Genomic DNA, 18,046 nt, shown 5'->3' with positions numbered 1-18,046 from the left:
TTTAAATTAAAAATACATTTTTAGTGATAGTTTTTCAATTTATAATAGGGTAAAGTATAGATTTAGTAACTGAATTTTACTATTTTTATTTAACTTGTTGTATTTTAAATTTTTTCAATTTACTCTCTGAACATGATACATTGGGTTTTTTGGTCACTCAATCGTTTTCTCACTAACGACGTTATGACGTGGCTTTTTTACCCAAAAAGTCAATGCATAAAGTTCAGTGATTAAATTAAAAAAATTAAAAGTATAGTAAATGAAATAGGAGAGAGGGAGGGTAAAGTACCTAATTATAATTCTAATAAACATGTATAAACTAAACTGACTCGTTGGTTACTATCTTTGAGATGTTGGGATTGGGAACCAACGATTGCAGAGTATTAGTATTCGATGTTAGAAGGTTAAGAGTCTTTAGAGCATATACTATCACTTATAATTACCCGATATTAATAAAAAAAAAGTTATCTTCTAAATATTAGGGAATTTATTATAGTTATTTGATTATTTTTCATTGAAATATTTGTGAATGAAAATGCAACCATAATATTTATTAAGGCTGAGCATATACTTGTCAATGAAAATGCATGAATGCAACCATCGACGTCTAATAATTAAAAAATGTACACCGTTGTATTAAACACACTCTCCAAACTTAATTAATTTAAATGTGCTTTTAATAAGATTAGCGTTTGATTGAATCGAGTTTAAAACTTTTGAGTTAGTTCTATTTTATAACTCCAATTTTATTTTATTTTTTTTCAAGGCGAGTCAAGTTATTCGTGTTTTTGTTTAAATTTAATTATAGATATTTATAATATTATTGTGGTTAAATAATTTTCTATAAATATATATAATACATATATTTTTTCACATTTTTTCATATGTGATATAATATATTGTACAAAATTGAGATGCTCTATCAATATTCTAATTACTAAAAAAGTCAAGGGTAAACTACACCAATAGTCACTAATGTTTAAGTAAGGTTCAGTTTTTCCCACTGAAGTTTCAAAAGTAACAAATTGGTCACTAATGTTATCGATTTGTAACAAAATGATCACTAACGTTATCGATTTGTAAAAAAAAATGGTCACTCCACCGTTATATCTATTAAATTGATGATGTGGCAATGTTAATAAAAAGGTTAATATTTAGTTTTACCCTTAAACTACTGTTAAAACATCAAATAAGTCCTTAAACAATGATTTTATATATAATTTATCCCAAAAGTCTTATAATTTATAGTTTTTTTTAAACATCCCACCACCACAACTATATTCGAACCACCTTCCTTACAAAATTAAATTTCCAAGTTGATTCAAGTTTATAAAATTCGAGCTGAGTCGAATCGAATTTTTGAGTTTTTGTTTAAATCTAATTGTGAATGTTTTATAATATTATGATATTATTCGTTCCAATTTCAATGGTTTTTTTTATAATCATATACAATACATATACATTTCTTCATATTTTTCATATATGATATACATGTATTATATAAAGTTGAGGAACTCGACTCAAACTTGAAAAACAATCAACTAATTACTAAAAATTCCAAGTTATTGAAGGTGTATTTACAACTCGATTTGAACTTGAAATTTTCTTGAGTCGAGTTTATGAAATTAGAACTCGAGTTGATTCAAGTTGAGTTTTTTGGAATCGAGTCGATTCGAAAAGATCGATTTTTCGAGTCAAGTTTTGCTCACCCCTACAAACTAACAAGTGAGAGTTTGTTTAAGTGTGCTTTTTGCTTTGTAAGGAAAGTGGTTAGAATATAATTGAGATGGTGGGATGTTAGAAAAAATTGGAAATTAGAAAGCTTTTGGGACAAATTAGATATAAAATCAATGTTTAAGGACCTATTTGATGTTTTAACAATAGTTTAGGGGTAAAACTAAAGAATGATCTTTTTTATTAACGATACCACATCATCAATTTAACCGAGATAATGATGAAGTGACCATTTTGCTACAAATCGATAACGTCAGTGACCATTTTGTCACAAACCGATAACGTTAGTGACTAATTTGTTACTGTTGAAACTTCAGTAGAGAAAACGAAAACTTATTCAAACATTAATGACCATTGGTGTAGTTTACCCGAAAATCAAACTGTTCGAACTACTATTCAAGTTATTCGAGCTATATTTTACGATCAAATTCAATTTATTTTTTTAAACCGAGTAGAGCCAATTCAAATCGAAACTATCTATTTTTAAGTCGAATTTTGTTTATCCCCTACTCGTAGTTTTCATTTGAGGATCTGTTCTTAAACAACACAAAACAGAAGCCTTGAACATAGGCAGAGCCCACATGCGGAAGGGATCACAAAGTAGAGTAGTACATCACTATATTGAAATCTTAATACTCAATTCTTATACTTTAAATTGAAATCTTAATTTGATAAATCATTAAAATAAATATTAATGTATAAATTTTACACGTCATATATATCAAATTATTTTTCATACAAATAATAAAATTCATAGGATTTGTTCAAATCCTTTTAAATATTATATTCATTGTAGACATGCATTGAACTTTTAGTGAAAATGTCAAATTTCAAATTTTAGTATTTTATTGAATAAATTAATAATCCCACTTAATGGCAAATTTGACCCAATAAGGTATATGAGTTTTTTTATTTAGTCCATTAGGACAAGTTAAGTCAAAATTTATTTTGAGATCTATGGTCTTTTTTATAGTGACAAAGGTGACGAGTTCCAATAAAAAATATTTTTTATTCTAACTTTTTATTTCGACATGATAAATTTTAATAAAAAAATATATTTTATTCGAACTCGTCACGTCGGTGATGAGTTTGAATAAAAAAATATTTTTTTATTGAAACTCGTCACCTAAACGTGACGAATTCTAATAACACTATAAAAAATAACGTAAATCGCAAAATATATTATGACTTGCCCGCTAAATAAAAAACTCATTATCAGCCCCACTTAATACCATAATAAATTAACAATAATAGACGGATTGACACGTGAGGGTTCCTTGTGAAATTTAAAAGAAAAATAAATATTTAAAATAGGGTAAATTATACAAATGGTCTCCCAATTATAAGATATTAAACTTTTAACTCCTTCAACTATTAAAAATTACAAAATAATCATTTAATTCATATGTTCTAAACTAGTTGTTTTCTATTAAAAGATGACGATTATCTGAACTGGATGTTAACTTGGTGACTGAAATATGATAAAATTATATTTTAATGATGCATGCTAGTATTATCGCTACTTTTAAGAGCTGACTCAGTGACATGAAATTTCAATCATTGACATGACGATATAATATAAATAAAGAGTTAAACCACAAAATACAATTCAAATGATTAGAAGATCAAATTTTATCATATCTCGGTCAACATGTTAAAGTCAAGATCAAACAATCGTCAGTTTTTTTCATGCAAAATGATGAATATAGAACATATGAATAGTCACATGACCATTTTGTAACATTTAATAGTTGGGTGACTCAAAAAATAGTGCTCTATAATTTAGGGATCATTTGTATTTTTTGATAATTTGGGATCGATGACCGCATCGTGCTTACGGTTGTTGCCCTAGTTTTGACCGACGTTGGCTCAACGTGTTGGTTTCCGTTTTGGTTGGGGCTTTTATCGTGACACTACACGCTGCGTTTAGGGAACGGAAGATTTGTACACCGATGAACCTGACGATTCAGAGGGCGGGCTGTTTTCGGTTGGAGGCAGCCCCACCGGAGCTGGGTACACCCGCGTTTAAATCCAAATTGTTAACGCTGATAAATTGATCACTTTCAGAATTTTCTTCTTCTTCATTGGTTCTTTTAATTTTGTACGTAATGCTTTGAAAAAGAATAGGGATTCAAGCCTTCATCTAAAACTGAAGATAAATACCAAAAATTAAGTCATAAACGTATACTTCTGTTAAGCTCTGTGTGATGATAATTTTCTTCCCCTCTCTCTGGGTTTGGATCTATCGTTTATTGCTTGAAACAGGGGTCACTGCAAGAACAATATTGATCCTTGTGAATGGACAATGTAAGAGCCAGTTGAGTTGCCAATGAAAGACTAGTCACAAAGATCTCGATAACGAATCGATGTTCGATAGCCACAAAGATCTCGATTATATTATATGAACCAAGTCTCGTTTAATACATAGCTTATGTAGAAGAACATACATGCCGGATCAAAATGTCCTAACTCTTATCAACAATGAAACTCCAATATATAAAGAGATTTATTGATTGTGGTGGGGAAAAGAATGAGATACAGAGAGCGTTATTACTCATCTTGAACTTTTCGTGAATATGCCAACACCATGACGAATTCCTTTGCGGATGAACCGAGGGTTGCCGGTACCCGCTGTGATGTTGCTGTTGTTTGTAGCCACAGATCGACTAAATTATACAACTGCAATGTGGGAACTACAGGTTGTCCCATGCATTTGATCTCAACCTGCCAAGAAATATAACCCAAAAATGTAATAAAAACCATGCACCTTGTTTACCAAAGAATGCAATAGAATGGCTTGAGCTACCTCATCTGATTGCCGAAATTTTCCTATATTTTCTTCAGTGGTTTTCAGAAAATTTCCGCAGAATGAATGCGATGTAGCTAAATAAGTTGAAATTATTAAAGAGGATTGAAACTAAGATAGAGGATTCCATGCATAATACGGGTTGGTTATACATGCATACGGCTTATCCCATATGGATGAAGTGGAGAACAAAGCATCTCTATAACATTTTAGAAATGAGCTCCATGGAAAGATAAACATTGAAAACCAAAATGGAAGCCATAATCTTTATGATAACATTTCTTCTTCATGTATTGTTACAGAACAATATTCAAGAAGAGATTAACTCACCTCAGCTTCATCAGTGAGGTTCAGTTTCTTCTTCAGATATTTTTTAATAAAAGAAACAGGCATATTTCCGTCCCTGTCACAGAATAAAAGAAGTATGATAATTACCTCCGGTAATGAAAGAAATTTTTAATCATTCTACCATTTGAGAAGTCAGTGATAAGTTCAACTTCATGCTTTTGTAGCAGCAACACATGATGAGCAGAACATTTTCACCAAATTTGTCATGGAACACTAACAAATAACTATCGTTGATTTAGAACCTTTTGATTTAGTTTAACAAAAATCACTAACCAGATAAAAAAAATGTAAACTTGCCATGAAATTTGATGTATGGAGAGGAAAAAGCATAACAACAGGCAGGAGAAAGCACTTAACAATTTGACAGTGGTGGTTTAGCTAGTGATGACAGATCGAACCACTTGAAAGAAACAAAGTTTAAGTTAAAATGTTTGGTCGTTCCTAAGTTTCTCTATGTATTGGGAGGGTCCTTGAAGGTCATATCCCCATATCCATGTGTCAGACATAAGTGATGGGCACAGGTACTTCAAGAAAAATGAAGAGTCCAAGCAACATAGAACCAAAAAACATATTATTTCTTTTATTTCCTTTTCAGCATTCATCACGCAATACAAACAGGCCATTCAGGAGATAACTATTACCTGTCCGTAATCATTTAAGCTAAGCTTTAAGCAACCGTGCTCAGAAGGCATTCCAATATGATTAAGATTAAAGTAGGATAACGAATGCCATAATGTCATCAATGTTCCACAATGCAAAATTAACACCTTCCAAGGGAACATAACATGGGAAAAAAGATACATTCATGATAAGTTGATAGGAGCTGAATTAACAGTAGGAAGTGACTAGAGACATCTTCATATAAAACAATATAAAACTGAAGTACTTCCTGATCAAAGTAATATTTTACTACACCTTTACGTGCATTTTTGCTGTTTACTTTAAGCTTACCAGATCTTTATATAACATTACCAAAGACTGCCAGGATATTAGTACCATTGCCTTCGCCCATATCCTTCTACTCTCAGTCCATTAACATTCGCTATGTAACTTGAGTTATCTATGACTTCACTGACTCCACCAGGATAATATTTATTTACTTCCTCTGTGAAATTGGTAAAGACTATGTGTCTGTTCCCTTTTCCATATTCCTAGTGAAATACTAGAGGAGATTGTGGTACAGAAAACAATATAGCTGACATGTCAGAATCATGGTGTTAACAAGCAACAGATAAAATTTATGATCTTCAACTAAAAGGAAGAAGAATATACAGTGAGCAATTGTAAGACAAGGAAAATAAACTGGACAAAGGAACTTACTTTATCCTCAGGTAATTTGCAGAAATTTGCGGGAGGCGTGCATCTCCTTCCCTGAAAGCATCGACATCTGAATCAGTTTATAACCCAAGACAATAATCTTAAGAAAACTGTCTTCAATAAACTCTGAAGGCTCAAATAAACTCTTACTGGTCCTCAGAGGCCACTAATGAGAACCAAACAGGACCAATTCTTCTTTCATGCTTTGGACCAGCAGCATCTAGCACTGCCTGAGGAGAAATGCCAGAATCCATATCCAGAAGCCCTTTTTCGATTGATCCTGCGCAGCTTCTTAGGTGTAACAGATTCTGAAGTTGCTGGACCAGCATTTGACTTTTCATCCTCAACTTTTGTTTTGCATTTGTCTTCTCTATGTTTGCTTTTGCACATTTGAGCTTCAATGTTGGGGACACGAGTAGGTTCTAATTTAGAATCAGAGCCTTGAGAATTGGACTTGAAGGACTTGGTCCGATTGGCAACCTCCACCAAACAAGTCAAAGGTTTCCAGAGGTCCAGTTTCCCATCCCATGCTTCACCTCCATTCTCTGCTTCTTTATTCATGTGTTGGATATGTTCAGCAGAAGAAGTACACTGTGTAGTTCAATTTTATAACACGACAGGTATTATCAGTTTAAGGTAAAACAGCAGTAATTTCAAGTAGAATGGTGTTTGAGAACAAATATTAGGCCCCATGAGAATAAAAGTTCTAGCCTAAAAGAATGTCTTCAATTTACCTGTCTTTTATTCTGAGTGAATTTATTTAGCGTTTCAGGTGAGCTCGCACTCTCCTGGTTATCCTCCATAGAGTCTTCATCTTTTTTAACAGGCTTCTCAATCGAAAAGGTGGAATGTCGTAAAGCACCAGCCTTTCTAGTAAAAGCTTTTGTTCTCCTTCCAGTCATGGCCGTATGTGACAACACTTTGGGGGCATTAACCACCAATGAAGAGAGTGATCTCTCCTTTCTTCTAGCTGGCATTGTAACTGGGGGCACAACTTCAGGTGTCTTAACTTTTCTTCTTTTAAGAGGGAAGATTTTAGCCCTCACATCTTGCAAATTATGGTCTGGTCTGATTATTACAAGCACACAAATTTCAATACACAATAAACTTTCCATCATGTTAATTGACCAATATAGTTCATAGTGTGCGGATGCTCAACCCAGACTCGAAAGGATTGATTATACAGGAAAGCCAAAGGCTGCAACTATAAGGTCATTTTTCCGGTTCAACAGTTTTCACCTTGAATTTTGGCATTGAGAGACGCACAATAGAATTCTAACATTTGCATAACAGAGCTAAACTATGACTAGATATTTCCAGTTCAATATTTAGTAGCCCTAATTTGTAAAAAAAAAAAAAAAACTAATGATCCTAAGGCATTCAGAAGAAATCAGTAAACTATGCTAGAACCACTTGAAACAAGTAAATAATATTTTTGGAGTATTTGACAAAATTAAAACTATGGGTTCCTTAAATTAAAAAAAAGTGTCATTGAGGACTTACAGATTGGTAGAGGTGAATAACAGGTCAATGAAGGGTACCTTAATTTCTCCAGAGGAACACAACCCAAATCGATGTTGCATATTGGACAGCATTCTAGTTCTTCCTCTTCTATCTTATCATATATGCACTTTCTGCAAACTAAACAAATTCAAAAGACAAATCTATCATAGATTTCTATTAATTTTCTCAACAGACTTCATTGGCGCTTAAATAAAGACCACACGCATCAATCCTAGAAAATGTTTCAATGAAGAAAGCAAAATAAATATGGCAATTGAAACTCTTATTTAACTTGGAAAAAGGCTGGTTCCATTCCATTTCAAAAACTGGGAAACCATCTTAAAATTTGAATCTTATTAAGGATTTACAAAACAGAAAAGGAAATCTCCAATGTTGGAAAGGACCCTTGAATTGGAAATGAAGAAAATGATATTGGAAAGCCTCAGCTTAATGTGGAAAACAACTGAGTGCAAAAAATACCGATTTACAGTCAAATAAACAGAAGCCATGAATGAATTCTATTGGAAATCAACTTTCTCGAACAACAAACTGTATTGTTAAAAGCAGACACTAGACATCAACAAAGAAACATGATGTTACTAGTTTATTAAACTAATCAGCAACGAGTATTCTCGTATTAATTTTGCTATTGTACCATAATGCCTTAGCATCAAGAAATACGAAACAGAAGGAAACAGAAGGAAAACAGCAATACCGTAAGTTTATCAAGGCATGGTATATTAGTACTAGAATTAGACGAACAGGTCAACACTGAGGATAAGAAGCAAAACCGAGAAAAACAAGAGCAAACCAGATCAGAAGAAAAAACAGAAAGCAAAGGAATGAAGAAAAAAATAGAAAAATCGAAGAATCAAGAACAAATGAGCTTAAAAAAGAACAAAATTTGAAATCTGAAAGAAGAGAAGGAGATAGACTCACATGTATGAAGACATTCAGATATGGTGGTGGCATCTCTAAGAAGCTTATTGCAAAGAGGGCAAGTCATGCATGCCGCAATCGCTTCTCTCTTCACTTTGACGACCTGATTCGCCATCTCTCTTTCTCTTTTTTCCTCCTTGGATTCCCACCCTTCTCTTCGTTTTCCAATTTCAACTCAATAACCCCGTACACGTATCCTTCTCACTGCATGTCAATCAAACACAAGCAAAGCAAATTCCACGTACACATCTTCACAAAAAACCTGCATTAGAACCGATAACAGAAGAACTAACTAGAAAGAAGGGTTGTAAACAGAGAGAGCTCGATAATGAACGAGAAGTGAAAGCAAAAGAGATTTGGGTGCACGAGCAAGATGGGATTAATTTTGTTTTGTTCTGAAACGAAACAAAAAAAAAGAGGGGATTGATATTAAAGAAGAGAAGAAAGGGAGAAACTATAATTAAGATCAAAGAAGAAGATGGAGGAATAGGGTTGTTGAGAAAATGAAGGCAACGATGATCTGAATCTAACAAAAAACAAATAGAAAGAAAAAGGGCAAAAATTGTTCCTCGAAAGAAGCATGAACCGAGAGTTTCCTTTTGTTTTTATTATTATGTATTTTTCCTTTTTATTTTTGTATTTTTTTTTTAAATTAAGACAAGTTCAACGGACGCTCCCATTACAAGATTCGGGATTTTAGGGTCGGTGGTGACTGTCCCTAGGGAAAACGGGTAACCCTAGGGCTGCGGTTTATTATACGACGTCGTTTTTGGGCTGTAACTATTTAGTTTATAAATAATAATTGTCAGTAAATAACAAAATATTTATTATGCAAAAAAATATAACAATAACAATAGGTATGATAGATAAAGAAAAAATTATGCATTATGAAGCATATATAACTTTAATTTTGATAGACAAAAGTTTTGATATAAAGTTTTATTAGAGTATCTAGAATACACGATTATATTCTAGAATATACAAAGTGTGCATGTGCTCCTAATATGGGCATTGTGTGTGTGAGTTGTTATGGCTGTTAAGGAATGTTGGAGTCTGTTATGAATTTGTTATAGAGGTAGAGTAAGCTTGAAGGCACATATTATATATATAAGTTGGTTGTAATGCAATTTAAGAGTATCCGAATGAAAATTACAAAACGTTATCTTTAAGTTTTCTCCTCCTTCATTTGTTACCCTTGTCCACCGGCTTACATCACTCTCAGCCTCCATGGCAGCATTCTCACAAGTTTTAATCCTAATGGGCATTCATGCTTAAGATATTTATCTCGTTAGAATCTTATTAAGATAATTTAATAGGAAAAAATATCGATTAAAAAAGTATAAATAGTATTTACTATTCCTTGTGACAACAACACAAACTATTTGGATCTTTACAATTCAAACCACAAATCTTAAAACGATCTTTTAAATTTATCACTGGAATGGTTTCATTGAATATCAATATTAACATTTTTCTAAAGATCACGATGGAGAACAAATTTGAGAAATTTTTCGTTTTATCTCTTTGATGTATCATCCTTTTAATTTAGTTATACATTATCTTCATACATTATAGTTTTTATATTATTATGTCGAAACAAATCACATGTCCTTTTGGATATGTTAAGTCAATAATCTTAACCAAACATATTATCAGTGTATCCCGTGCATGGCTATTATTTTAAAATGATTTGAAAATATCGACTATTTTAAAATTTAAACGTGATGATCTTATAACACATAGGTAATACCTCTAGACTAATTAAGATGTTTATATAATTTACCAAAATCATGTACTTTTGATATTTTAAGTTTTTCATAAATAAATTTCATTCATCCAAATTATTGGAGGCATATAATTTTTTTAATTAATAAAATAATTACATTCATCATAAAGTAATTTTTTTTATAATTCGAATCATATTTTATATGTCCCGATTATTTATTGTACTCTACTTACAATACACCTTTAGGGGGTGTTTGGTTCAAGGAATGTGAGATTCCCATGAATCCTACATTCTCATGTTTGGTTGGCCGAAAATCTCATTCCCGGTAATGTTTTATTACCAATAGTATTTTTTGGGTTATATTACCGGGAATGTCATTACCTTCATTTCCTTAGGTATTGTTGGATTACCGGTGTTTTGGACTAAAATGCCCTTAATTTTTTTTTCTTTCAAAAATATACTTCTTCTGTCATTGAATAATAAAAATTCTACGAAGGTTAAATTATAAATTTATCCTTAAACTATTTTAGATTTACAAAAAAAATCTATAATTAAAATTTTATATGAAGTTCAGGAGTTAAAAAAAATTGTACCCTTTCATTAAACCTTTTTATATTTTCAATGTGTAAAAAAATTATATAAATTTTATAAATTTAATTTTTTTAAAGAAAATATATAAATATTTTTCAACTTGTTAAAAAATATATAATAAGGACAATTTGGTCAAATATACATTCAATAATCTTTATTCTTTAACCAAACATGGTAATCTTACATCCCCGTTAAGCCAACCAAACACAAAATACAACATTCCCAGTAATTATTCCCTGGTAATCTTTATTCCACTGGTAATCTTACATTCCGTGAACCAAACGCACCCTTAGTTGTTCGAGTTATTAGTCTAAAATTTTGAATAACGTCTTTTTATATTGTAGTAAATCGTTTTAATATTTATACTGTTTAATATATTTAAATTCAACGTTTTTATTTTATTTTTAAAAAGGTATTATATTCAAAATTATTGTTGATAACTTTTCTTTTTATTTTGGTAAATTTTTTTCCTGACTTTAATAATAAAAAAAACATTTTAGCAATGGTGCCAAATGAGCAAGGCTTAGCTTTTATTTTTGTAAGTTAAAGACAAAAGAATATGTTTCTCCTGGTTTTATTATAAATAAGGGGAAAAAAGTGAAACCGAACTTACATGAGATGGTGGTTATACTCGATGGTAAACTATTTATTTAGTACTTAAACTATTAGTTTTGGTCTATTTTAATATTTAAACTTTTAAATTTTTTTTAAATCATATCTAACGTTTGGTTTTCATTTTAGTTTAATACCCACCATTAAAAATTTAACGCGTTTAATACACAAACTATCAATTTTGGCCCGTTTTAGTACATAAACTTTCAATCTTTTCAAAACTTAACGTTAAATTTTGAAAGTTGTACCAAAATGAAACAAAAGCTGAAGTTTTTTAACGGCGGTGTACTAAAATGAAACAAAAACTAAACTTTAGGTATTATTTTAAAAAATTAAAAGTTTAGGTATAAAACGAACCAAAACTGATAGTTTAGATACTAAATACGTAATTCACCTTATATTCTAATGGCTTAAATGCCCATTGTCCCTTGAACTATACCATTTGTACCGAGTTGCTTCATAAAGTATTTTTCGATACATTTTACCTCCTGAAGTTTAAATCGCTACCTCATTTGCCCCGAATCGTTAACTCTGTTAAATATAGCATGGTAAATTACATATTTAGTCACTCAATTATTTTCACAGTTCTGTTTCTGTCACTCAGTTATTTTTTCTTTAAAATAATCACTAAACTTAAGTCTTTGTTTTATTTTAGTCATCTAATTTGATTCAATTTATCCTTTTAAATTTGTAAAATATAATATTTCATTTATATTACATATTTTTTTACTCGACATGTACATTTAATATATAATGATAAATAATATTATAATGTAAATAATAAACAACATATTAAGTTGTTTGTGCTTGAAATTTTAATAAAATAAATAAATATTAAATTAAAATATCATAAATATTTTAAGAATAAAAATATGAATGAGTCATTATTAATTTGTAAATATATATTTTTAATAAACTTTAATTCTCGTATTTTAAATAAGTATAAAATATATTCTCGACGTTTGTGTGTTTAGCAGGTGTGGAAATGAACCGGATTCAGAACAGGAAAGATCAGAGTATTGAGAAATTTTCCGTTAACTGCTGAAGCTGCCTTATATTCTTTTTGGAAATAATATGTGATATAAATATATTTTATATTTATTTAAAACTAGTCCGATTCAAAATATGAGATTTAAATTTTATTAAAAACATATATATTTATAAATGAATAATGATCTGTTCATATTTTTATTTCTTAAAATATTTATGATATTTTAATTTAACATTTGTTTTATTAAAATTTCAAGCAAAAACAACTTAATATGTTGTTTATTATTTACGTTATAATATTATTTATCATTATAAATTAGATGTATATGTCGAGTGAAAAAATATTTGATATAAATGAATTAATATATTTTACAAATTTAAAAAGATAAATTGAATCGAATTAGGTGACTACAATATAACAAAAAATTAAATTTAGTGATTATTTTGAAAAAAAAATAACTTAGTGACAGAAACAGAACCATGAAAATAGTTGAGTAACTAAATATATAATTTACCTATTCTATTTTTAATATGATTAACCGATTAAAATAAATGAGATAACGATTTAAATTTAGGGATAAAGAAATTACTTTATAAAGTAACTCATTACAAAAGGTATATTTTAAGGGCGGCGGGTCATTTAAGCCTGTTGTAATCTGTGAACTTAACATGCAAGACATGGGCAAAAAGGTTGAGGAAAGATGCACGGCATAAATGGTACGAGGCAAAGCTACTTGGGAAATGATGCGCTAAAAACGAGGTTAAAGCAGATGACGGTTAGAGGGCTTTGTTTGTTTGCAGTGCCAGAAACCTCCACCCTACTTTGGTCGGTAGGTATAATTATAAATATTCCGATTAAAAACCCTAAATTTACTCGACAAAAATCCATGAAATCACTATTTTTCAAGTATCTTACGGGATTATACTCGGATACGAGCATGATACAACAGTCATTAAGTGGCCTGCCTGGCTACCTACCAAATAGAAAATGGCATAAACCAAAGGACACCCCCAAAAATAACCCAATTAGTATCAAACAATGTGTGAAGTAGCGGATCTAAAAATTTAGAAATGAGATTCTAAAATTTTTAATACTATTTTTTAATATAAAGTAAACAAAATTTCTTTTTCCCTTTTTTCATTTACTATTTTTAATATTTAATCTAAAATAAAATGTATGCATTTGATCCCTTATGAGGTCATATGCATCCGCCCCAATTATAACGTGGCTTATGGACCGTATTATCCGTAAAGCATGATCAATTGATAATATTGCAGCATGCAGTGGTTCACCTGACATTGGCATAACCTGAAGCTTTTCTGGCTGCACTAAGATATGGTAAGGCTCGAGCTTTATCCCGAGAGCCGCCAATATGGATACAAATAGTTGGTGAGGATGGATATGATGTTTTTTTTTTTGGCAAAATATCCCAACAAAGAGGAGGGGAAATTATTTTGTTATAAATAGAATCCTCATCCTCCTTAGTTAAGCATCCAAAAAATATAAGCTTTTTTCTATATTAAAGGCTATTTGTATTATTTCTTTCTCTTTGTAATATTTCATCTACTAGTGAAATATTATTTTAGTGGTGTTCGAGGAAGTAAGCATAATTTTGGCCTAACCTCGTTAAATTTTGGTGTTCTCTTTATGTCTATTTAATAGCTATTGTCGGGTATAGTTGTTGTTAATTATTGTCCTATTACAATTACTTGTCTTGGTAGTTCTGTCTAAGGAAAATGGGTTTTAAGAGGGACCATTGTGACCCCTCCTCTTTCCTGGGAATCTACCTTGGTGTGATTTTTAGTACAATCGTTTTCACACTAGTCACCTAGATAATAGTTTTCAAGGTGAATTTGTTATTATTGGTGAAAATTAACCCGAATTCCACAACAATTAGTATCAACGCTCTTGGTTTATTTAATATGTTTTGTGGTTGCGGCTTAGGCTGATCTTCCACATCAGAAAAAATTTATTGGGGTCTAAGGAAAGTGGGTTTTAAGAGGGACCATTGTGACCCCTCCTCTTTCCTGGGAATCTACCTTGGTGTGATTTTTAGTACAATCATTTTCACACTAGTCACCTAGATAATAGTTTTCAAGGTGAATTTGTTATTATTGGTGGAAATTAACCTGAATTCCACAACAATTGGTATCAACGCTCTTGGTTTATTTTAGTATGCTCTGTGGTTGCAGCTTAGGCTGATCTTCCACATCAGAAAAAATTTCTTGGGATAATTGGCATTTCGCATTGATAGTTATTAAATAGAATTTGCAGCAGAAATGGCAGACGCAACAAAAACATCCACATCGTCGTCAACAGCTGTGACAAATGTTAGATTTGCAGTGGAGATTTTGATAGCACCGGTCATTTCGACATGTGGCAAAGTGAGGTTCTAGATGCCCTATTTCAGCAGGGTCTAGACATTGCTATTGAATGAAAGAAACCAGATGATGTTGAGGAGAAAGAATGGAATAGGATCAATAGATTGGCATGTGGTACTATTCGATCGTGTCTTTTTAGAGAGCAGAAGTATGCATTTTCTAAGGAAACTTGCATTTTCTAAGGAAACTTCTGCAAGTAAATTGTGGAATGCACTGGAGGAGAAATTTTTGAAGAAAAGCAGTCAGAACAAGCTCTACATGAAAATAGATTGTTCCGCTTCAACTATGTACCAGGTACCACTATGAATGATCACATTACTAGCTTTAATCAGCCGGTGACTGATCTGATGAATATGGACGTGACTTTTGAAGATGAAGATCTGGCTCTGATGTTGATGGGATCACTTCCTGATGAGTTTGAGTATCTTGAAACTACTCTACTTCATGGGAAAGTTGATGTCTCTCAGTGAAGTAACTGATGCCTATATAGTTATGAATTGAGAAAGAAAGACAAACAAGAAAACACAAGTGTCGAAGCAGAAGCTTTTTTGTTAGAGGCCGTTTGAAGAGTCAGAATAAAGGAAGGAGAGGGAGATCGAAGTCAAAGTCCAGATTGAGCAAAGATGAATGTGCTTTTTGGTCGAGAAAAAGGCACTGGAAGAAAGAATGTCCCAGGCTAAAGAACAAAGGCAAACCTGAAAGGGGAAAAGCTGTCTCAGAATCAAATGTGGATCGAGTATGATGATGCAGATTCAGATTTCGCATTCGCTGCTACGCCATCAACCAGCTGTTCCAGTTCATGGTTGTTAGATTCACTTGTAGCCACCCTATGACCCCCAATAGAGAATGGTTCTTTGATTTTAAAGAACTAAAAGGTGGAATTGTCTATACAACAAACAATTCCCCTCTTGACACACTTGGGTGGTTCAATTCGCTTGAGGAATCAGGATGGATCAATCAGAACCTTAACAGGTGTCCATTATGTACCAGATTTAATGAGAAATCTCATCTCTGTGGGAACCTTAGAGTCGAAAAGGTTTAGAGTGAGGGCAAAAGATAGGATTATGAGGATTATCTCTGGTGCACTGGTGATAATGAAGGGAATCCGGAAAAGAAAAAATGTGTATTACTTTCTGGGTAGTACAATTGTTGGGACAACAACAGTGGCAGCTTCTACTGATGAATAGAGTCAGAGCAACCAGGTTATGACATATGCGCTTGGGGCATGTTGGTGAAAAAATCCTTGAAATTGCTAATAGATCAAGGATTATTGAAGGATGCTCGGGCTTGCAAATTAGCTTTTGTGAGCATTGCATCAAAGGAAAGAATACGAGGGTAATTTGGAACACAATCCATAATACTAAAGGTATTTTGGATTATGTTCATTCAGATGTATGGGGGCCTTCCAAGACAACTTCATTGGGAGGAACACACTATTATGTCACATTTGTTGATGATTTTTCCCGGAGAGTTTGTGTGTATACAATGAAGACAAAGGATGAGGTGCTAGAATTTTTCCTTAAATGGAAAAAGATGGTGGAGACTCAAGCAGGCAGAAAAATCAAACGTCTCCGTACAGACAATGGTGAAGAGTACAAAAATGATCTATTTCTGAAAGTCTGTGAAGAAGAAGGTATTGTCAGGCACTTCATTGTCAGAAGTACACCATAACAGAATGGGGTAGCAGAGCGTATGAATCGAACATTAGTGGAGAAGGTTCGGTGTATGTTGTCTAATATGGGTTAGGCAAAGAATTTTGGCTGAGGCTTTGGTCTATGCTTGTCATATTGTCAACCGCTTACCATCGACTGCCATTGGTGGTAAAACACCATTAGAGAAATGGTTTGGAGTACTACTGCTCAGATTATGATGCCTTACATGTGTTTGGTTCCACTACATACTATCGTGTTAAGGAGTTAAAGCTGGATCCAAGAGCAAAGAAGGTGACTTCAGAAACAAAGAAAATAATCTTTAGCATGGATGTTACCTTTGATGAATCTACCATGTTGAGAAAGGTGACTTCAGAAAAATTGGAACAGACAGATGGAATCCCAAACAGGTGGAGTTTGAAGGAAGCATAATTGACCCAGCCAGTAATGAAACTGATGTTGACTTCCTATGGTAGAAGAAGAGTCAGATGAAGAAGAGGTTCAGACCCAAGAACCTCCACACAACATGAATCAATTGCACTCAGAAAGGGAAAGAGGACCATTAGACAACCTACTCGTTATGCTGATATGGTCTCTTTTGCATCACCAATTGTAATTGATGACGATCCTGCCACTTTTAATGAGCAGTCCAAAGTTCAGAACATAAAAAGTGGAGGATCGCCATGAATGAAGAATGCGATCCCTTCAAAAGAATCAGATGAAAACTAGCTAGTCTTCGAGGGAAAGAAGGCAATTGAGTGCAAGTGGGTATATGCAAAGAAAGATGGATTTCTTGACAAGAATAACATCCGCTACAAAGCAAGATTGGTGGCTAAAGGCTACGCTCAAACGGAGGGAGTTGATTATAATGAAGTATTTTCTCCAGTTGTAAACATTCCTCCATCAGAATTTTGTTCGCTTTGGTAGCAGTTGGATTTTGGAACTAGTTCAGATGGATGTAAAAACTGCATTTTTACATGGAGACTTGGATGAGAAAATCTACATGACACAACCAGATGGATTCAAAGTTGCTGAAAAAGAAGAGATGGTGTGCAAATTAGAAAAATCACTATACGGATTGAAGCAATCTCCAAGGCAGTGGTACAAGATTTGACAAGTTTATGATAGGGAAGAAGTACACAGAAGTAAATATGCATTGTGTGTATTTACGCAAGCTACAAGATGGATCCTATATATATCTTCTTCTTTATGTTGATGATATGTTGATAGCTTCGAGGAGTCAGGCAGAAATTGTGAAACTAAAGACTCATTGAATAGGAAGTTTGAGATGAAGGATGGTGAAGCAAAGAAGATTCTAGGCTTGGAGATATCAAGGGATAAGAAATTGGGGAGGCTTTGTTTGTCTCAGAAAGAATATCTGAGGAAGGTACTAAAACGTTTTGGCTGAATGAGAAGTCAAACCAGTTAGTACACCTCTTGCTCCTCATT

The 18,046-nt window shown here is 32.4% G+C and overlaps 1 pseudogene; it reads right to left on the bottom strand.

The window, feature by feature from the left end:
* Positions 1-4,236: 4,236 nt before the first annotated feature.
* On the bottom strand, positions 4,237-9,066 carry LOC120182072 (annotated as a pseudogene).
* Positions 9,067-18,046: the final 8,980 nt, after the last annotated feature.

This window comes from Hibiscus syriacus, unplaced genomic scaffold (assembly GCF_006381635.1).
Source record: "Hibiscus syriacus cultivar Baekdansim isolate YM2019G1 unplaced genomic scaffold, ASM638163v2 tig00112614_pilon, whole genome shotgun sequence".
NCBI lineage: Eukaryota > Viridiplantae > Streptophyta > Magnoliopsida > Malvales > Malvaceae > Hibiscus > Hibiscus syriacus.
The sequence above is the reverse complement of the archived record's forward strand: the minus strand, read 5'-3'. Positions and strand labels throughout refer to the sequence as shown.